Raw genomic sequence first — 24,555 nt, forward strand, 5'->3', positions numbered from 1 at the left:
ACTTTTGCATACTATAGATCTACCATGCAATTTGGATATGATCTAGTGAAATGCTTTTTCTTTTCTTTTCAGTTTATTATGATCACTGCATTTTACTAATTTATAAATGATAATGAGGATATATATTTTCTCTGGCAAGTCAATTATTAAATTATGATATTGCTACATAGTTGAATTTTCATAGCAATATCATTGATTGTAAAATCTTGAAAATGACTTCATTCAAAAAACTTTTAGTAGTGATCATCACCATGGAAGGGAATTCATTGTAAATGATACAATGTCATTCCCAAATGAGATGTGCAATTATTGTATGTGTTGAAGTCACAATAAAATTCTTTCTTCTCAAATGCTTATAGCTTGTATGTTCATGTAAGCATTGATAAGATGATAAGGGAGGTAACTACTTTCATCTTTGGTAGTGGAGACACATATCATTTCCAAATGTTATCATGACAATGAAGGATATCCACATTGACAATTTCCATTATAATTACTTGAAATTTTTTGTCATATAATTTTGATTTTAATTGCTAAGGTCTCCAATTGTAGTGACAACTAAATTTTTATTTCAGCAAATAGTTGCAATTCTTCAGTATACTTGTTATCAATGTGAATAAATTAGATTTCATTTTAAACAAACAAAAAGAAAAGAATTGAAATAATTAATTCTAGTATGTTCTTGCATAGTAATTTACATAAGTACTACAAAAATGATGATACAACATGGAAAATATGTACTTGTGTAACTTGGATTGAAATTTTAACTATCAAGCTTCATGTACATATTTGTACATACTTATAGTTGATATTATATGTCAAAAGATAATCATCCTTAATTGTCTTTTATTTCTCCAATACCTAATCCAAAAAGTTTAGCCTACTTACTATCCTTGAAAGTATACTCTATTTCCATATATATTTTGTAAAACTTACTAATTCATTTTTTTTCTCATATGTCCATACTCTTTATATTACACAATTTTTGGGATGATGCTAACCATGAGAGTTGTCACATGTTGTACCTGAAACAAAAAAGAAGAAGTATTTAATCTATTCTCTCAAGAAAATGTTAGAATTGAAATCTCTTATTATTAATATATTTTAAACTTTTATAATACACTTGTATAAAATATAATAGAATTTTAAAAAATACTAATTGAATAGTGATCAAACTCTTAGGAAATTCCTATTTACCAATGTACATAGTAGATTTCCAATAATGCTTTCTAATTTAATAATAAATTAATACATTATGAAAAGATATGTAAACATTGCAAATATGACATATTCTAAGATTTTAGAATTCTCATATTTCTATAATCCTAAAGCTTTAATTATGTAAAAAATATTTTTTTTTTTCTCCTCCATAATCTTATAACATTATCTCACTATTAATATTTAATAGAATGTCATAATTCCAATAAACTCTAATCCTAATCAATCACTTCATACATTTGTATCTTGAACTACTTTGTTTCTTAATTTGAATAAGTCAACATCAACTAATTCTATTTTTAAAGTTAACGCATTCAACTAAATAACTAAATTTATTGTAAAGAATATGAGAAGTAACAAATGAATCACCTATCTACCCACATGGGCCTCATGAATAGTTGCTAAGTAGTGACAAAGAGAATTGTTAAATAAATACGACTATAAACTTAGACAAGAAAGTTGATTCATGTATACCCCATTAAAGGAAACTTATATGGATATTATATACTCACAATTAGTCACATGAGATAACCTCAAATGCTTGGATTGTAATATGCTACCCATCATGGGGTTGGATTTATTTCATTCCCAAGTTGAGCCTTCTAACTTAGAATCTCCAACCATGTGTGACACTAGCGATCACTACTTTTGACTCCCCCTTTAGCCCAACCATTTTTCTTTACCCAGACTACATCTTACCCAAAACCTTCATCAAGTGTCCACATGCCTAACTACATAAACATACACTCCTGTAGAATAGAAGTGCATGTCAAACCAACATGGTTCTACTTCCTTTGCTACACCATGCACACATCCTCAAGCCCTAGGCTCTACTCTTCTTTAACCAATGATGAACCCATACTAAATCCCTTTTGTGTCTTCGCCTTAGCATCCCTCATAAGACAACCTTACTCCAACACTCGCCATGTGTGATGTCAACTCCCCCAGTCTAGTGAGTTGTCACTTCTTGAATGCCCAGAACTATGCCAAACAACTCTTACACCACAACTAAAACTTGCCACCATATCCAACCTACAACCCAACTTGTTGCTCCTTAGATTTGTACCAAACAACTCCTATGCCCCACTAGTCCTCACAAACCATCCACACACTGGTCTTCAATTTACCTGATACTACCATCTTCACTTAGATTGCATTCTAATGAACCCACAGTACCTTGTTGTACCACATCCATCTCTACATTATGGCCTTCTGACAACATGCTAGATCTCAACTTCCGAAACCAAGTTCCATTACCAAAACCACTTTTAACAATGTCAATATCAACTCTCCATAAGTTGTATATTAATTTGAGCATGTATCCTTTAATCCTTGATGCCAACCCCCAGAGTTGATTACATAACCCAAAGACAATCTACCAAAGATCTTGCTCCCCTATCCACTCCCCATGAGTTAGAACAACCCAAAGATATACTTTCTCTGGATCACTCTCTGATGCTAATTGTCATGGGGTCAGTTTTAGCTCATACCCAAGTTGATCCTTCTCCTTTAGAATATCTAACCACACATAGCATTGGCGATCAATACTTCTCACTCCCCCTTTGGTCTAGACATTTCATTCACCTAGACTAAACCTTACCTCAAAACTTCATCAAGTGTCTACACACTCAATTGCCTAAACATACACTTTTGCAGAATAGAAGTGCATGCCAAACCACCATGGTTATACTTCCTTTTCTGTACCACGCACACATTCTTGAGCCCTAGGCTCTACTCCTATTCAACACATGTTGAACACCTACTAATTTTTTTTTTTGTCTTTGCTTTAGTGTCCCCCATAAGAAAACCTTACTCTAACACTCACCATGTGTGATCTCAACTTCCCTAGTCTATTAACCACACTTCAACTCTATAATGCCCAAAACTACCACAACTCCTCCTACTCCTCTACATAGGCTACATAAGTCAAGCATTGCACCACTCCATCTAGAATCACCATGACTCTCTCACTAAATATTACATCCACATTGAGTGACTTAGACTCTAAGTCCTCCCTTGCTCACTACACATACTACTAAATAATACTTGGAACTATCAAAGCACCTTGGAACAACCTCAACTCCTCAATTCCAATCTTGCATGCTCCTCTAACATGCACATGTCTCCATGAATCTCCACATCCTGTTGGTCTCCCCTAGCACATAATGAATCTTGAAGACTAGCCCTGGCCTCCATGGAGTTGTTGACTGCCTTTGCCAAACACTAAATCCAAATATTGAGCCTTGACTACTTCGACCCCATGTCTATGTCTACATGCCCTCATTGGTGAACAACTTGTTCTCATTGCATCCACTGCACTCAAACCAACCCTTCATGTATACACACAATATTACTCAACTAGGTTCCTTTTTCATGCATACCTACTTGAGTTGTAAATCCTACCTCCATCATTCATCCAATCCCTTGGACATTGTACCCAATTTCCAACTCAATTATGCCACCATAGCTTCAAGTATGAATTACTTCACCCATTTTAGTCATGCACCCCAAGCCTTTTTTTTCTTTCCTTCCATCATGACACACCTCTTTGAGCCATGTCACACATCTACCTCTTTAGTCACTTTGCACAAATCTACCTCGTGGCCTGGCTCACCATGAGCACTCCTCTAGAATACCATATCTCGATTGCCACATAGGACCACCATAGCCTTTGAGATACCATCCCAATGAAAATCCAATCCACCACATAACATGGATGAACATCTGGTGCCACACCCCTTTGATACCACCTGCATAGACTCTTGATTGTATGATACATCCCCTACATAGCTCACCGTAAGCCTCCAATGCAGAAACTCTTGACTGTATGATACATCCCCTACTTAGACAAATTGTTCTTCTCCTACCATGGGACTAGGTACTCCATTTCCCCATCTTTTAGAACTTAGATAGCTTGCATTGAGTCATCACCAACATTGGTCCAACTACTATGCTTCACTAAGTTAGGGACCCTTGCATTGCCATTGAACCTCACCCTAGTACGATTAGGTGAAGCCACTCTTCTTTGCTCGTAAAACTATGTGTTAACTCTATCTCACTTGGAGACTAGAGGGAAGGACTACTCTTCTTTGTCCCTCTTGAGGGAGTTCGACTACCTAAGCCACCCTAGATGCACATTGACACTTACCCTTTGTGGTTACACCTCAACTCAGCTCCATGTCTCCCCTACACTATAACCATGCTAGTGGGAAGATCACATAGCACAACCCCATGTTACACCTCACCTTTGTTCCACACCCTACCTACACCACAACTATGCTAGAGGGAACGACTTGTAGTATAGCCCCATTGGATACACCTCAAATCCATCCCAAGTCAGGGTCTTACACCACAACTATGTGTTCCTAGCACATGACATAGCTCCATTGCATACACCTTGGATTGATACAAGGCCTCACCTACACTACATTATTCTTCATCTAGATTTGAAGCACAAGCCCATTGAATACTCCTTAGCTTGACACCATGTCTTGCCTAGTTTGCACCTGTGTGCACCCAACTTTCTGCACAAGCCTGTAACCTTAGAGATTCATCTTGTGAATCAACAACCCTTTACACTACCAAATGATTAAGATCCATCGTAAAAGGAAGTGATGCTTACCTAGAATAACATGGAAGATAGAATGTCTACGAACATTTGAATTAGAAAATCCAAACTAATTATCCACCACATCATATTTCTTCCAAGATATTTGTACTTGAAATGGTCGCACCAAAAAGCTAATAAAATAAACAATGCATGTGATCAAATGCTGATTAATTTCAACTATTCAGTTATTGAAATAAAATTTACAATAGCAACGAAATTAGGAGGAAAATTGAAGCTCTTACTAGGATGCATCAACCCAAAGAATGACATCATATTTGAAATGTCGAAAAAACAAGCAATCATTCTTGTCATGCAATTCTCGCAACCTATGCTTAAATTCCACGTCATCTAAAACCCTTATTGTATAATTGGATTCAACATCTCCATTTTAGCATCCCCCTTTAAGTTGATCAATGAACTTGTGATGGGGACGACTTAAACATCACACATTAAGGTTTGCTTCCAAGACTAAAAGTGATAAATTATCAAAGTTGAATTATTTCTTCAAACATAAAATATCTTAATAAATTAAAAAAATTAAAAATTAATTAACATCTAGTCTCCATCGAAAAATTACAAAATCTACCTCTATAATATTCATATAACCATCGGATTCACTGGTCAACGATCTTTCAGGGAAAAGATTAATGGGTAGCTAGCGAAAAAGAACAAGGTTAGTCCTTTTGCCAGCAGGGTCCTTTTTTTTGCACTAACCAGCATCTTTTCCCACGGTAATTCCTTGTGAACAAGGAAGGATTAGCGATTAAACCAAACTTCGTTGATGCTGTTTTATTTCCTCGAGACGAGTAGAAGCTTCCGTCATGTCTGGTCGAACATCCCTGTCTGATGCGAGGCACCTGAACGCCAGTTCGGCAACTGCAGAAACTATGAGCTTTACCTCCTCCCTCATTCCAATCTTCAAATCTGGATCCAAAATTTCATCCAGAGCTCCTCTTCTGATTATGTCAGATGCCATCACTGTGAGGATTATTTTGGCCACCCTTAAACATCACACACTAAGGAAAAAATTAAACTTGAGAAAAATAAGTCAATTTTGACTATTTAACATTTTTGGTCTAGGAATTAAGCTTAATGTGTGATGTTTAAGCAACTCCAATTATTTCATTTCTATTTTGGCTCGTATCCACAGCAACTTTAGCAGAAATGATCTCGATCAAAACAACCCCAAAGCTGTAAACATCAGACTTATCTGTGAGTTGAAAGCATTCGTGGTAATTTGGGTCTATATACCCTGGTGTACCTTGCGGCGCAGTTGTGATATGCGATACATTCACAGGCAAAAACCTGGAAAGCCCCATATCTGCAACTTTTGCACCGAAATTTTCATCCAGAAGAATGTTGGTGGATTTGACATCTCTGTGTAATATGGGCGGATGTAAACTATGCAAGAACGCCAAAGCCTGAGCAGTTCCTACGGCAATGTTCAAACGAGTTTCCCACGGCAAACCCTCTGGAGTTCTTCGGCTCCCGTGAAGATGATCGGCTAAGGTCCCATTCGCCATGAATTCGTAAACCAGCAGTAAAACTGGACTCCCTGGATCGCTACAGCCGTAAAGATCCACAAGATTTGGATGTTTCAGACTTGATAAGATATGTACCTCGTTAATGAATTGCTCCACGCTCTTACAATTTTGCTGATAAAGCTTCTTTACTGCCACATCTCGTCCGCCTCCAAGCTTCCCAAAATACACCGACCCAAATCCTCCATCTCCAACTATGTTTCTCTCGTCGAAGAAATTTGTTGCCCATTTAAGTTCTTCATATGAAAATATGGTCAAATTAACATACTGCTGCCGGTATACTTCCAATTCATTTCTTTCATAATCTCCGAGATCTCCAGGAAGGCCCCGCCTGGGATACTGCCTCGTCTTTATATAAACTAGCAGCAGTACCACTGCTGCTACCAGGGCAGTGCCTCCAATGGAAAAACCTGTATAACAATTGCATAAATCAATGACTTTTAAGTAGTTTATTTTGAGATTGATTTTGGAAGAGAGATGCAAGCAATCGTTGGGCTCAATAGAAATTTGTATAGAACTTATGCGAACTAAAGAGAACGCATATGCATACTCACCTAGAATTAGACCAATGGAACTCTTATTATCTGCAATGATTCGTTCACAAATTCCGTAAGTAATAGATACAAGCTGTTCATCTTACTGTAGAATCTCGAAAACAGGGCAAAACAGAGAGATATAAAAAAGTACAGAGAACGATTTGATTGTTTCATAGTGTGTTAAAATCTGCCTGTTTGTAATATCCTCCCCTGATTTGAACTTTGACTTGTAGAAATTTAACTTAAGGAATATTGTCAAACACTTTGTATGCAAACTCATAAAGCTGATTTCTTCAATAAATTGCTTTCCAATGAGTAGATTTACGAACAACTATGAAGTGACATTAAAATGCATAATACACATCATAACATTTTCACAAACACTTGGCACACATTCAATAGTATATAAAAAATCTGGAAACTCTTTCAATCTACTGATAAAGGGTGATTTTTAAATGTAGATGTGCACTTACAGCTGCCTTAAAGACTGCAACAACTATTCAGACTTGTATTCAACAATTATTATGCAAAGTATCAAAATTTGACAGAAGAAACCTGGAATTAATTGCCGTAGTATTTTGCAGATGTAGTCGGCAGCCCTCCAAACTTCTAATTAGCCGAAAAAATAAGTAAACTTGATACCAACACTGTTCACGCCGTACTGTAGCAAAATACTGTTCATGCCGACTATAGCAAAATACTGTTCATGCGGCACTATAGCAATAACTAACTTCAGATCTGCATTTCAAACTCTTGTAAATTTCTTTATGCAAACGCCCCAAATGAAACCCAGTGTGTCTCCTGAAGTGAAAACACCCTTGATCCTCCTGACTGTGTCTTCCAACAGCGAAGAGAATGCTAGCAAAGAGGGATTCCGTCCTCCAAGCCCGATAATTGGATATCCAGCAATATAACATTAATCTTCATCCAAGCATACAAAAAAAAGCTCTTCCATTTCTTTTATAGTGTTCTCACAAGAGCTCAATCCTTCGTTTTCTCAATGTGGGATAAAACATAACTCCCTTTATGTACCTTATGTCTCCAATGTGTTATAAAAATAAAAGGAACTCTTTTAATTTAAATATTTCCCACAAACTATAGTCTATGCATTAATAAAGTTAAATATTTAAATTTAACTTTATAAAATGGCTTTATCAATGCATAACAAATCTTATCAATGATAAATAAGTTTTTCTGTCGATTTTAAACAATTACCATCGACATACCATTGTGATTGAATGTCCGGCCATGTTCAAGATGACTTACTATAAATAGTAAGTATGCCCAAAGTTGCCCCAGAACCCCTCAGAAAGACTTGCAACTGAAACTGTCTAGGCCAAATGGCCTCTAAGCCCCTTTAATGTCCTAGTTAGCCTACGGGACTGTGGGGAAATAGGCTAACGACAACATCATGCTATGAATGCTAGAAAGGGGACATTACAGTCCACCCTTTCCAAAATTGCTTGTCCTTAAGCAATTTCAGCTCTGGATGCTGCAATATCTGCTCATTTTCCCAAGTAGCATCCTCGACAGGTAGGTTCCTCCACTTTACTAGATACTCCCTAATAGTCCTCCTGCAAAGCACCCTCTCCCTGGAGTCAAGTATGGCCTCGGGAACCAAGATAAGCTTTCCCTCATCATCAAGAGGTGGGAATACTACTGAAGGCACCACATTGGGACCCAATGCCTTCTTAAGGCGTGACACATGGAACACATTATGCACTTTACTGTCTGCAGGCAACTCCAACTCATAAGCTACTTCGCCCACTCTCCTGATTACTTTGAACGGTCCATAGTAGCGTGGTTTCAATTTCTCTGCTCCACTCTTCTTGAGAGAGGACTATCTATACGGCTGTAACATGAGGTACACCATATCTCCCACCTCAAAAGACCTCTCAACCCTGTGCTGATAAGCATATTGCTTCTGCTGATTTTGTGCTTTTTGCAAATTTTCTTTCAAGGATCGCATAATGTCCTGGCACTCCTGCAAAGTATCCTTGGCCTTAGGCACCCTGCTATCCCCAAATAAAAAGTCCAAAAAATTAGGAGCATCATACCCGTACAGTACCATAAAATGGGACATTTGAATAGACATATGGAAAGAGGTATTATAGCAGTACTCCCCTAGATGTAGCCACTTCACCCAAGCCTTCTACTCTCCTGCAATGTAGTTTCGAAGGTACCCCTCAACCCATTTGTTCACTATCTCTGTCTGCCCATCAGTTTGGGGGTGGTAGCTGGTACTCGAAGTGAGCTCTGTTCCACATAACTTGAACAACTCCTGCCAAAAGTGGCTCATAAATCTGATGTCTCTGGCACTGACTATGCTCCGTGGTATCCCATGTAGTCTAAATACCTCTCGAAAAAATAGTTCTGCTATTTGTGCTACTGAATATGTAGACGAAATTGCAAAGAAATGTGCAAATTTCATCAATCTGTCTACCACAACAAAGATACAATCGCGACCCTGTGCCTTGGGGAGGCCTGTGATAAAATCCATGGAAATGCTATTCCACTTCTTCTCTGGTATGGGTAGGGGCTGTAGTAAACCACCTGGAAAAAAATGTTCCTGTTTGTTCTGCTGACACACAGGGCATTCCCTCACAAAATGAAGCACCTCTGATTTGAGTCCTTTCCAAGTGAAGCGCTCTCTCACCTGTCGATATGTCTTAAAGAATCCGGGATGTCCTGCCATTGGTGAATCATGAAATGCCCTCAAAATCTTCTGCTTCATAGCAGACCCGGGTACTAAATAAATCCTTTCCTTGTAGATGATCAGATCATTTACGACAGTGTATCGACTATCTTGAATAGCTCCCTCAATAATGCTAGATGCCCAACTATCCTTAGCATATTCTGCCAAGATCATCTCTCTCTAATCATCCATGACTATCCCAACAACAAACAAATGAGGCCTTCTAGATAAAGCATATGCAACAATATTTTTCTTCCCTTTGACATAGGCTATGTCGAAATCATAGGCCTGTAATTTACTCACCCATTTCTATTGCCTGCCATTAAGGTCCTTCTGTCCAAGGAAATGTTTCAAGCTATTATGATCTATTTTTACTGTGAATTGGCTTCCCACTAAGTAATGCTTGAACTTAGCTAGCGCGTGCATGATTGCTAGCATCTCTTTGTCGTAGATGCTGTAGGTTCTCTCCACACCTCGTAATTTTCTACTCTCATATGCAATGGGATGTTTGTCTTGCATGAGAACAACGCCTATGCCCTCTCCCGAGGCATCACACTACAGCTCAAAGGGCCTGGTGAAATCTGGAATGGCTAAAACAGGACATGTACTCATAAGCTCCTTAAACCTGTCAAAACAATCCTGAGCACTCTCTGACCACTTGAAACTATCTTTCCGTGTCAAATCTGTAAGTGGTGCTACTATCTGTGAAAATCCCTTCACAAATCTGCGGTAGAACCCACAAAGCTCGAGAAATCCCTTGAGTTGTGAAGTGTTCCTCGGTGGTGACCAATCCAGAATGGCCCTAACCTTGTCTGGGTCAACCCGAACACTTCCTGCACTAATAATATGCTCTAGATAGAGCAACTCTGTCATCCCAAACTCACATTTACTCATCTTGGCATATAATGACTCCCTCTCTAGAATACTGAGCACTGTATCAATATGCTTCAAATGTTCCTCCCAAGTACGACTGTATATCAGTATATCATCAAAAAATATCGACACAAACTTCCTCAACTGATCTCTGAACACTCTATTCATACAGGACTGGAAAGTGGCAAGGGCATTTGTCAACCCAAAGGGCATGACTAAGAACTCAAAATGTCCATAGTGGCATCTAAAAGCTGTCTTCTCCACATCCACCTCTCTAACCCGTATCTGATGGTAGCCGGATCTCAAATCAATCTTGGAGAAGTAGCATGCACCATGCAATTCATCAATAAGCTCATCGATGCGCGGGATAGGGTATCGGTTCTTGATTGTCTTCTTGTTTAGCTCCCTATAATCAATGCACATCCTCATTGTACCATCCTTCTTCTTCACCAATACTACTGAAGAAGCGAAAGGACTTTTGCTTGGCCGTATGTGCCCCATATCAATCAACTCCTTAATTGCCTTTTCTATTTCATCCTTACATCTCTTCGGATGGCGGTAAGGTGTGATGATAACTGGCTTAGCCCCTTCCTCTAATTCAATAACATGCTCGATTCCCCTATCCGGGGGTCTCCCTGGAGGTATCTCACAAAACACCTTAGTATGTTTGGTTATTATTTTTTGTACATCTGGTGGATACTCTTGTTTATGCTGCTCTGTCATCTCAGGCATTACTCTAAACTCTGCTGCCCACTGCACCTGATCATGTCTAAAGAAACTCTGCATCCGCTTGAGTGACACCACTCGAAGTCTCCCATCTAACAAACCTCTGAGCACTATCTTCTTACCATTTGCCTCAAACCTCATTTCCATTTTCTCAAGGTTAAATGTAAACTCTACCAGAGACTTCATCCAGTTCATCCCAAGCACCATATCCTGATCACCAATGTTGACCACAAAGAAATCTCCTGTCATGTCATAATATCCCAAACGAAGCTGCAAGTTGGAGATTTTTTTGATACATTCAATTTTGAAGCCATCAGCAACCATCACCTTAAATCCCCTATGCTCCTCTATATGTAGCCCTCTGCGTGTCACAAACTTCTCATCAATGAAGTTATGTGTCGCCCCTGTATCAATGAGTGCCACAACTCTCTGTCCATCCAAGGTTCCCCTAACTTTGAAAGTGACGGCCTCCTGTATACTTGACAACTGAGCTATCGTGCTATCACCATGTGCTTCCTCCTATGAAGAACTATCATCATCTCCATTTGATTCGGATGACTGCTCTGAATCTCCATCTACTGACTCTTCGGCTGAAAAGTACTCCATCTGCTTAGCTTTTGCTTTCAATGGACACTTATGTGACAAATCCCAAGGCTCCCTGCAATGAAAACAAAGCTTCTTCTTCCTGAGATCATTAAGTGTCTCATTGTCCAACCTCTTATTTTCCTCCTTAGCTGGCTGAACCTCTTTATGAAAAGGTTTCCTGTCCTTATCTTTTCTTGAAGGGAAACTCTTTGCCTAGAATTTATTTTTTGAAGATGAAGAGGAATCCATGTCACGAGCTTTCTTAATGGCTTCTTGCAAAGTGGGAGGGTTGAGAGCTTTAATCCACCCTCTCAACGGATCAACTAACCCATCCATAAATAGAACTAGTATCCTCCGTTTAGATACATCTATTACTAACACTGCAAGTTTCTGAAACTCTGAAATGTATGTTTCCAATGATCCCCACTGTTTAAGCTGAGCTAACTCCTTGAAATGGAGTTCTGGATCCTTCCTATCAAAACGTTCAATCAGCCTCTCTGTAAACTCCACATATGAGGTAATGTGTGCATGTCCCATAGTGACTATACCATGATGCCACCACTCGTGTGCTAACCCATCCAGATGAATTGCTGCGTACTTAATAGCTTCTTCCTCGGGCATAGGGTTCAATTGAAAGTATGTGTCAAGCTTTTGAACCCAAGCTCTTGCTGTAGACTTTCCTGACCCATCATAATATGGTAACTCAAGTCTCCCTACTTTCTTCCGTAGCTCATAGCTCTGGTTCCTGTCATGTCCAAATGGCATATGTTTCATCCGCACATCCATATACTCCCTAAAGGTAATTGCAGCAGTAAAATCTGGCCCTCCGATTTCCCAATCTCTCCTCAACTGGTCCTGTATATCAGTAATCTGGGGCTCTGGTACGAGCTGCTCTGGAGCTCTAGGAGGAAATGTAGGAATCATGGCCCTTGAACTCGCTGTCCTAGCTCGCTGGGGTGCATGACCGAAATTGTTCCCAACTTGTTCATCTCCATTATGTGTCCCATCCTGATCATTTCCATTCTGATTGTTACCATTCTGATTATTTCCTCCACCCATGTTAGCATTCAACCCCATTTGACGAGCCATCATCTGCATCATAAGATCCAATCTTTGATTCTGTTCTTGTGCTCTTTGTTCTGCTACTCGTTGACCCTATACCAAGGTCTCTAATAACTATAAGAATCTTTCCTCTCCAGGCTCTGGACCGGGATTCTCGCCTCCACCTAATCTTGTATTCCTGTCATCTCGGTCACCCATATTGCTGTCTTGATTAACGAATACCTCCGCTATGTCTGTATGACTGGATTCTATACCCCCCTATACGGATGAACTAGACTGTTTGCTTTGCAGGTCTGAACTCCTACTTTGTCTTGCTCTGGTATTGTAGAAATTATAAGGCCCCTGTCGCATGCTCAAACATAAATGCTCTGATTTTAGTGTTTTGACATTTCATCAAATATTTTCCCCTCTATTCGCTAGTTCCAAATTTCCTATGAGACCTCCACAGGATGGCAGGACTTATAACGCTGATACCACTGTAATATCCTCCCTTGATTTGAACTTTGACTTGTAGAAATTTAACTTAAGGAATATTGTCAAACACTTTGTATGCAAACTCATAAAGCTAATTTCCTCAATAAATTGCTTTCCAATGAGTAGATTTACAAACAACTATGAAGTGACATTAAAATGCATAATACACATCATAACATTTTCACAAACACTTAGCACACATTCAACAGTATATGAAAAATCTAGAAACTCTTTCAATCTGCTGATAAAGGGTGATTTTTAAATGTAGATGTGCACTTACAGCTGCCTTAAAGGCTGCAACAACTATTCAGACTTGTATTCAACAATTATTATGCAAAGTATCAAAATTTGACAGAAGAAACCTGGAATTAATTGCCGTAGTATTTTGCAGATGTAGTCGGTAGCCCTCCAAACTTCTAATCAGCCGAAAAAACAAGTAAACTTGATACCAACACTGTTCACGCCGTACTGTAGCAAAATACTGTTCATGCCGACTATAGCAAAATACTGTTCATGCGGCACTATAGCAATAACTAACTTCAGATCTACATTTCAAACCCTTGTAAATTTCTTTATGCGAACGCCCCAAATGAAACTCAGTGTGTTTCCTGAAGTGAAAACACCCTTGATACTCCTGACTGTGTCTTCCAACAGCGAAGAGAATGCTAGCAAAGAGGGATTCCGTCCTCCAAGCTCGATAATCAAATATCCAACAACATAACATTAATCTTCATCCAAGCATACAAAAAAAAAGCTCTTCCATTTCTTTTATAGTGTTCTCACAAGAGCTCAATCCTTCGTTTTCTCAATGTGGGATAAAACATAACTCCCTTTATGTACCTTATGTCTCCAATGTGTTATAAAAATAAAGGAAACTCTTTTAATTTAAATATTTCCCACAAACTATAGTCTATGCATTAATAAAGTTAAATATTTAAATTTAACTTTATAAAATGGCTTTATCAATGCATAACAAATCTTATCAATGATAAATAAGTTTTTCTATCGATTTTAAACAATTACCATCGACATACCATTGTGATTGAATGTCTGGCCATGTCCAAGATGACTTACTATAAATAGTAAGTATGCCCAAAGTTGCTCCAGAACCCCTCAGAAAGACCTGCAACTGAAACTGTCTAAGCGAAATGGCCTCTAAGCCCCTTTAATGTCCTAGTTAGCCTACGGGACTGTGGGGAAATAGGCTAACGACAACATCATGCTATGAATGCTAGAAAAGGGACATTACACTATTCTCAGTTGATAAGTAGGAGATTACACTATTCTCAGTGTTTTTTATATCTCTGTGTCTTTTTTATATCTCCATGTCTGTGTCTACTTCCAGCTCTGTTTTCCAGATTCTACACTTCTAAAAATCAACATATATTGGAGAAACAGAGAGCAATATGTTTACCTGCGGGGCATATGTCAGGATATGGAATGTGCCTGCAGTTGCAATGAAACTGCATGGAGATGTTATAACCACAATGGCCAACACTTATCTGGCAGTCTCTGCATCTTTGGCTGAGATTCCATTTAATTGGGAAACCTCCACACAAGATTTGGTGGTCATCCACCGGTCCACCTGAGCTATCAACCGGCAAAAAAACTTGTGCTTTACATAATTCAGCCCAATTAACGGCTGTTGTCAAATTTTAGTGCCAGTCACGGTTGCATATTAACCCAGCCGTTTCATTAGGCAAGTCTATCCATCCTGCTTTGCAATGGCCTCCAAGGCTTATGTCTATGTGTGTCTCGGCAATATGAAATTGAGAGCTGGACCTTAATTCCGTGTAGTTATTGCAAGATGGATCGCAATTATCGCTTAGCTCCTTGTCGATAATTGTCATGGTACCTCCCATTATATGTTTGAAGAAATAAGCTTTCCGAAGCAGTATGTAATATTTCTTACCAGTGATATCAAGCACGGGTTTTGGCAATGTATGACCGTAATCACAGTCGATCTGAAGGCTTAAGTCCTCGTGGCCGCTATTGTTAAATCCAAAAGGGTAATCGAAAACATGTTCACCACAGGTGAAAGGAAATGGATGAGCGAAAGAGAGAAGACGGAGCTGTACAAGGAATATCGTGAACAATAGTAGAAGACAGATAGTGAAAGAAGGGGATAAATCTCGAGTCTGATGCAGCGCCATAGCTGGAGAAGTGGGAGTTGGGAGTTGAATTGCAGTTTCAAATAATATGTACCGATGGAAGAGGAGTTGGAAGAAGGCAACCGTGGCAAAGCGACCAAACGTGATTGTCGACGCCCATTCCTGTCCTGTCCATAAAAAATGTATTTTCTATATTTTATTATTTAAGACGTACTTGACCCGTTTCAGGTCAACGCTATAATTACCATAGAACTCATAATCTACATTTGAGTCATGGTTTCTTTATGAATTTGCTTTGGCGTGATGACCTTTCTCTAGAAGTTTTGTTTTTTGTTTTTTTCTTCTTTTTTATGATTTTCATATTGTTATCATAATTTGATTGTGTCGTAATAAGTCAAATTTATTGATTCATGTTTTATAAGTAATGGTTCTTACGAATCTATTTCTAATGATAACGAATGAAAATATCGCTCAGCACTAAGACTTTCCCTTTGTGAGCATCACCTACATCCAATGAGTGCTATGTGTTCCATTCATTATCATGAGAAATCGATTCGTGCGAACCACCACTCATTAAACATGGATCAATGAGTTTGACTTGCTATGAAAAGTATCTCCTATTTATCTATTTTATGGTTGTTCTTAGTCTTTGCCTTATAGGCATGAGACTATAGCTTTCACCTCACTTTTGCCAATTAATCATCTTTCTTGGAAAACTTGAATACATAGTTTAGACTATAATGTTCGCTAAAAAATATATTACAATTAATTTTTTTAATATTCTATGTTTTTTATTGATTGATCCTTTCAATTTTTCCCAGTGGTTTTAAAGATTTTAATAGGAGAAAAATGGTAAATTTGGGCCCATCATTTCGTAGGTGTACGACAAGCCATTATGGAGTTGCCTTTTGCAAGTGTACGTGTTGTTATAGAGTTCTCTTTAGTAGGTGAGAAACAAAATCTTTGTAGGTGTATGATAGACCACATAAAGTAACCCTTTATTTTCCCACTTCCATGGCTAGGTGTGATATTCAGGTTGTTGATTAGGAGCTTTCATAAGTTACAAGTTTTTATTGCATATGTGTTGCTTCACATATGCTACTACGAATATTGAGGAATGAATTATTTGTGAACATACTAGGTATGAATTCAAAGTTGTACTATTGTTTTAGTAGGGTTTTCCATACACATGCATTTTTCTCTTGATTATTTCATTTGAAATTTCACTCAACTGATTTTTCCTTTGATTTTAGTTGTTAGCAAAGCATTATCTCTATAGATTTGAAAATGGGTTCCTTCTTTTTGTTGTATTTTGATATAAATTGTACTTAGACATGTATTTATGTCCATAACTCATACATCATTGTTTTTCTTTATATTAGTTGGTGTTAAATAATAGGCCCCATGGATGTGTTACTGAGCTAAACCAAAATGTCCATCTGAGGGACACAAAAGCTGTTGCTACACCCCTTTTTCATTTCCCCAATTTAACATAGATTTTGTAGTGTTGTTTGATAAATGAATGAACTAGTGGGGATTATAATACCCAGTTTTGTTGTCACACTTTGTGTCTATAATGGAGCCTTTCTACCTCCTAAAAAATCTAGTCACACCTAAATAAATATGATTTTTTCAAGTCCCTTACATAGGGATTGTAGGCTATGGCGGTCAGAATTCGATGTCTCAACACATTAGCCCAAGTCTTTATGCTCCACATTTGTCAAGAGAAAATCAGCATCGTTTTTCAAAACTATTCTAATTTTCCATTAGCCCTTTAAAATCATTCTTGAAATGGTTGAGGCTAAGCCTGAACCAACCATTGATAACATATATATATAATATTTTTGGCTCATTACCAACCTATCAAAGTTGTCATACCATGAAGTCACTTGTGCTTCCAATTAAATAGATGCAAGATGAAGATAATCACTTGTTGGCTCTATTCTTCTTGGATTGTCCAAACACTTTACCTCATGGACAATGTAATCTTGGACTAGATGACATTCATACATTTAACTCCACCTATGGACAATACATAGAGTTAATTAATCCTCCAAAATGTTTCTTATTGGGTGTGTGCACCAAGATGGTGGATAGAAAAATATACACCACCCTAAAAAATAAATAAATTTCAATAACCTGCTCAAGTGATATTCAAATTCAAATAATTGCTAGGCTTGGCTACCAAACCTAGCAAAAAAATCATAAAATACAACACCCGGTCAAGTTTTGACGGTCTACGAAACCCGATAAGTTTTTAAAAGCATATTATGCTCTATAACCTTTTTTAGTTTCACAAAACCTAATTGGGTTTTGTAGAAGCTATAATGTTTTTGGTTTCCCATAACTTTGGCCATTTCTAATGCCAAAAACTACTGAGCAGTAATAAAGGAAATTAGAAAAGAGTCATAATTCAATCGAGTTTTTCCCAAATAGTTGGTTTTAAAAAAATTTCATCTATTCCACCTTGTAAACATGGTAAGGTTTCAAGTTGTTTTTCATTTTTGTTTTCATTTCTTAAAAAAATTAGGGTTTAGATTTATTTTTTAAATTTCTATCAGATGACTCAAAGAATCATAGAAAATGAAATAGAGATGAAAGACTACCTCCTGCACTTACTCAAATCAAACTATAAAGATACTTCACATGATGAAGCACAAAACCCTTAACTCACTATAGGGCAGCCACAAAACCCTTAAGTCTGTAGTACAACTACTAAATCCTCAAAAACTATCGCCACCTAAAATCCTTAACAAACACTTCCACTTGTAAACCCTATGTCTCCCATTAGATCATTTAAATGCTACACAAGACGATCTTGACATCAACTCCCTTACTTGGTATAGCTCAAATATTTCATAATTGGTCAACTGGATGAAGTCATCTAGTCTTGATCACCACTCAACCCTCAATGATATACTAAAATGGTCAATAATGCAAATGAGATGTCTACAGAGGCTATGAAATAGGATTCATAGAGAGATAGCTGACATGCATTTTATGGGAATGGATATACTATGACCAAGTAAAAATTAAGGGCATACATAAAGGTGATATTGTAGAGCTATTAAACTAGTGTACACAAAACATTAAAAATTAAGATAACATTTGTAAACTAAGTAAACTAGCAATACTTATGATAAGACGAAGGAAACACCTTTAAGGTGAGAAAATGATGAATGGTAAGTTCCCCAAGTGTGACCTTGATGTTATCAATATGTCCGAGTAAGGATGTATGTGTGCTCAAGCATGCTTCAAGTCTTTAATGGATAAGAGTCTTCAAATGGATGAAATGTGGTGTATGGGGTAACTGAGGATTCCTACATAGAAAAGGTATGATTCAGTGATTTATTTTCCTAAGGGACATTATAAGTTTGCATGGGAGTTGAATGAATTGTGAGAGGGGAAGGGTCCAATTTATAGGCTAAGGGGTAGCGAGATGGAGGGCCATGATACAAGGATGGAGGAAGGATGAGGGAGGGCTAGGATGTAAGGAAGGGGGAGCACATGGATTGTGCTTCTTCAAAGCCCTAGCCTTGTGACAAGTGTCATAAAGGGATTGGATGGTCAAAGTGGAGGGTAAAAGGGAGTTATGAGGGAAGAGGAGTGTGGAAGAGGGATACAATAGGAATTTAAGGGCCATTAAGGCATGTAAGAGCCATTAATGCTCTTGGATAGGAATGTAATAGGATGAGGGAAGACTTTGATTTTAGCTTGGGTTAGAAAGTCTCAACCCATGTTTAAGGTTGTCAACATGTTTAGGAGGGGGTTTAGGCTTAGCTTTGGATGGGATTAGGAGACAAATGGGTTGGGGCTTAATGAGGTAGGTTAATTAACTAGATAAGCGGGGTTAGCATGGGTGAATGGGTTGGATTTAGCTAATTATAGGGTTTAAAGATGGTTAGGATTTAGGATTGATTTATTAAATGATTTATTTAATAAGTTGGGAGTGTGAGATTAAATTAAATAGATTTATGAATTTTTGAGTTTAATAGAGGAATGAGAACTTAATTGATAAATTGATTTTGGGTTATCATTTGATTTTATCAATTGGACTATAGCTAATTAATTAAATTAATTAACTAGGGGGTGATAATTAATTAATTAAATATAAAGGATTTAATCAATAATGTCCAAGGAGATGACTAAATAAGATTACCTAGTGGTGCAATATGATTTAGGTGTTTACATTTTACCCCTCTTTCACATAGTATAGGGACAACACTATTTCAAAGAAGTTTGAATATAAACAACACAAGGAATATTTTTACGAAAACAATGTTGCCCCAGTCTTGAGTAGAAGAGGAGATAATGGACTATGTGATGGCCCTTCAAGAAGGTGGTGGGGAGAGAAGGTGACACTCAATGACTTCTTGAAATTGTACAAGTGAGGGTGAGGAACAGGACACATTAGGACTAACAAAAACATAAAAATGACAATTAAATTATAGGAATAATAAGACAGGAGGAAAAATGGGGTCACTGGGGTGTTAGTGAGGGAAGTAGGGCACCATAGGGGGCCTATAAGAGGGTGTATGAGGGATATAAGTGATTATCTACTCTCATATCGATGATGACATATTGCAATTTTTGAGCTTTGAGTTGGAGAATGTGATGGTTATGGAGGGATAGCTAGAGCATTGGGTAGACATGGTATGGTGAGTACTGGCATGGTGGACACCAAACTGATTGGTATGTGCTAAAACCTTTTCTTTCTATTTTTTCTATTACTATTTTAGCATTCTTGAAATTTCAAAACAACATTCTTGCAAGCATGGGTCTAGTGGGAAGGCGCTAGAGATCCATAGGACAGTAATCCTGGGCAAGGGCCAAGGGTAAGGGTTAAAAAAGGGGAGGTGGAAGCCATTTTCATAGTCAAGAAATTTTGGCTCACATTTTCACTAGAATGTGAATTTTCTTGGTAGGTTTTGCAAAAAAGTAAACTAGGACGTACGAATATAGTCTTGTAGAGAAGGGTGGTTTAGGGATAGTCAATGTAGGAACAAGGTTAGATTTAGAAATGAGAACATTGGGGTAAAGAGGGGTCATGGGAATGCAAACCTGCTTGTAGAAATATAGGTAAAGGGTGAATTATTTAGTTGGTGGGAGCGGAAGGGTGATGAAACATAGGTAGAAAGATTTATAAGGAAAGTAGAATTGACATACATGTTATGTGTTGGATGCAATGGTCACTGGATGCATTAGTGTTGCAAGAGTGATGTGTTATAGTTCTTCGTGCTAGGGAGCTATTCACACTAGTAGACTGGGTAAGGATCGACACTACTGGGCTGGGATACCTGGTGAGGTTACCACATACTCACACATATATGGCAATGTTTACAGCGTTATGCAAGTGTTGGCATAGTGCAACAAGTACATTTCATCTACTAACATGCAAGATGATTATGACCCTAGAGAATGTATATAGGATCTTTCAGCTACCAATGGAAGGAATGCCGATGATGGTGACAAGGGAGGTTACAGGAGAAAGGGCTCTACAGTAGCTAGTGGGTCTTAGAGTCTAGTTTTGGATCTAGAAGGACCAATTTTCTTTTGATGAGCACTTGGATTTGGTGGTAGTGCAACAACAAATATATTTTTGTGTGTGGGCTAGTGTTCAGGTATATTTCCCCAGATACGGGTGGTACATGTGTGCAAATTTCACTAGCATTGGTGATCATTTAGATCATGGATGATGGAGTCCCAATGACATGGGGTTCACTGATGTTGGTGGAGTTGTTGTTAGAATTAAAGCATAGGCAGAAATAACAATTACATGCAAATATAACCAATAAAAATAAATAATAGATCACATAGAAAAGAACACAAGGCACCAAGATTTAACACGGTTCACCCAATCTCTGGGCTATGTCCGCCAAACATCAAGTCCAATATTTTTATGATCCAATGATTACAACCTAATTACAATTTGTAATCCCTTACAACTTAGTACCGCTGTAAGAACCAATTTTGCATCACACCTTATGAAACAATCCCTAACCCTAAGCCCTTTTATACAAGTATTTTAATCTCTTTAGGGTTATAATTAATAATTACATGTCGGCCCAAAATCTCAATAAAATAGGGCCCAAAAAATAATAATTTCGGTGCGATGCCCCGAACCCCAAAGAATTTATGAAGTATGTAAAGTACTTTCCTGATCAGTCACCACAATTAAAAAATTTCCCACTTGGGGATTGATTAGGCTCCACACTAATGCTACCACATAGGGCTCCCACTGGATCAAAGCACTCAGGACTCTATAGTTCTTTTATTCATATTTAGTTTAGAAGACCAACTAAAGCTGAAGAGGAGTTCAACTTTTCCCTTGTTACTACCTTTGTCAACATATTTGCTGGATTGTCATTGGTATGTACCTTCTCTAGCTTTAACTGTCCATCCTCCAAAATTGATCGAATGAAATGGTACCACAATTGTATGTGTTTGGTCTTTGAATGCAAAGCTAAATTCTTTGTAAGATGAATGACACTTTGACTATCTGTGAACAAATAATTATCCTTTTGAGGATGTCCCAATTCTTGCAAGAAGAACTAAAGCCATATAATCTCCTTGGCTACCTTTGTAGTAGCTACATACTCTACCTCTATAGTGGATAAAGCATTAACCTTTTGCAATCTAGAAACCCAGCTCATGGCTGCCCCACCAACAATAAAGATGTAACCTGTAGTACTCTGCCTGGTATCAATATCCCCTACCAAATTTGAGTCAACATAGCCCCGTAAATTAGTAGTAGAGCCCCCAAAGTGTAAACACTTATTGGATGTTCCTCTCAAATATCTGACAATCCATTTGACTGCATTCTAATGCTCAATTCCTAGATGATTCATATACCTGCTAACAACTCCCACTACATGTGCAATATCTGGCCTAGTACATACCATAGCATTAATCAAGCTTCCTACAACTGAAGCATAGGGTACCTTTGACATCTTATCCTCCTCTTCTTGTGTCTTGGGACACATCTCCTTAGTCAATTTCAAATGACCAGGTAAAGGTGTGCTAACAGATTTAGCATTCTCCATAGAGAAACATTGCAACACCTTCTCAACATAATCAGCCTGAGATAGCGTCAATGTTCTATTTTTCCTATCTCTACAAATCTTCATACCAAGATTTGTTTTGCTGCTCCCAAATCCTTGATAGCAAATGCATGTGCTGATTGGCTTTTTAGCCCCTTAATGTGATCCATGTTAGACCCAGCTACAAGCATATCATCAACATATAAACATAAAATAATGTAGCTATCATCATCCTACCTCTTAAAGTAGACACAATGATCTAAATGACACCTACTGTAACCATGCTCATGCACAAAACTGTCAAATTTTCGATACCATTGCCGAGGTGCTTGCTTCAAGCCATATAAACTTTTCTTCAATTTGCACACTAAGTTCTCCTTACCTTTTACCGCAAATCCCTGTGGTTGAGCCATATATATCTCTTCATCCAAATCACCATGAAGGAAGGTTGTTTTAACATCCAACTGCTCTAAATGCAAATCTTCAGTAGTCACTAGACTTAAAACAGTACAGATAGAAGTCATTTTAACAATAGGAGAAAATATCTCATCGGAATCAGTTTCCTTTTTTTGTGCACATCCTTTTACAACTAACTTGGCTTTAAATCTTTTCTTACCTCTATTCTCTTCTTTTAACCTATAAACCCACTTATTATGTAAAGCCTTTTTACCTACAGGCAACTTGTACAAATCCCATGTCTTATTCTTTACCAAAGAGTCCATTTCATCTTTCATTGCAGACTCCCACTAAATCTTAGTATCCACCTACATAGCTTCATCATAACTTTCAGGTTCACTAGCATGAGTAAGTAAAATAGAATACAAAGAGCGAGAAAATCTTTACATGGAGGTCTAATTTGCCTTATTGATCTAATTTGCCTTGTTGACCATCTAACATTCATTGATGTATGTGGTATTTTTTGTTGTAGTTGTTGCACATCATGAGGAATGGCTGGAACATTAGTTTTTGGAGTGTCATCCAACACTACATAATCATCTTTTTTCTTCTCATGTTGCTGCAACAGATCTTTGTACAACACTTTCTCATTGAATATGACATCCCTGCTTCTTACAATTTTATGATTTTCAAAATCCCAAAGCCTATAACCAAATTCATTAATGCCATATCCAAAAAATACACATTTCTTTGACTTAGCTTCTAGCTTGGTTCTATTTTCAAAATCTATGGGAGCAAATGCTTCACAACTAAAGGTTTTGAGAAAAGAATAACTCACCTTCTTACCAGTCCATGCATCCTCTGGAATACCATAGCCCAAAGGAGCAGAGGGACCTCTATAAATCAAATATATAGTAGTATTAACAACCTCTACCCACATGTGTAAGGGCACCCCAACATGCAACCTCATGCTCCTTGTGTGTTCCATTATAGTCTTGTTCATGCATTCAACCACTCCATTTTCTTGTAGAGTCCTTGAAATAGTTTTCTATCTATGAATACCATTATTGGAGCAATAATCTTTGAATTTATGATTGCAATACTCACCACCATTATTAGATCTGAGACATTTTAATTTGTTACCAGTCTCATTTTCAACCAAGCATTTTCATTTCTTAAAAGTTTGAAATACATCAAATTTCTATCTAAGAAAATAAACCCATACTTTTCTAGTTGCATCATAAATAAATGTAACATAGTAATGAGAGCCACCAAGGGAAGATACTTGAGCTGGTCCCCATACCTCGGTATGCACAAGCTCTAATTTCTCCTTTTTATTTTTCTTCCCAGTTTTTGCAAAACTCACTCTCTTTTGTTTTCTATACACACAACTTTCATAGAAATCCATATTAACACATTTCAAACCTGGTAAAACTTTCTTTGAATGAAGTACTTTCATACCTTTCTCACTCATGTGCCCAAGTCTGTTGTGCCAGAACGCTGTATCATAATCTACAACAACTATTTGTTCTCCCTGCTCAACTACAACAATTGTTCTTGAACATTCATTTTTCTCTAAAAAAATTAAAGTAGAAGGAACAATATGACCTGTACAAAGATATAAGGTGCCTACTTTCACACCTTTTTCTATTACAAGGGAACCTTTTGAAACCTTCCAATTTTTATCA

The 24,555-nt window shown here is 37.7% G+C and overlaps 1 pseudogene; it reads right to left on the bottom strand.

The window, feature by feature from the left end:
- Positions 1 to 5,398: 5,398 nt before the first annotated feature.
- LOC149571616 (LEAF RUST 10 DISEASE-RESISTANCE LOCUS RECEPTOR-LIKE PROTEIN KINASE-like 1.2) lies at positions 5,399 to 15,473 on the bottom strand (annotated as a pseudogene).
- Positions 15,474 to 24,555: the final 9,082 nt, after the last annotated feature.

The sequence above is a fragment of the Cupressus sempervirens genome, chromosome 2 (assembly GCF_028749045.1).
Source record: "Cupressus sempervirens isolate cs-2001-9-10 chromosome 2, ASM2874904v1, whole genome shotgun sequence".
NCBI classification, from domain to species: Eukaryota; Viridiplantae; Streptophyta; class Pinopsida; order Cupressales; family Cupressaceae; genus Cupressus; species Cupressus sempervirens.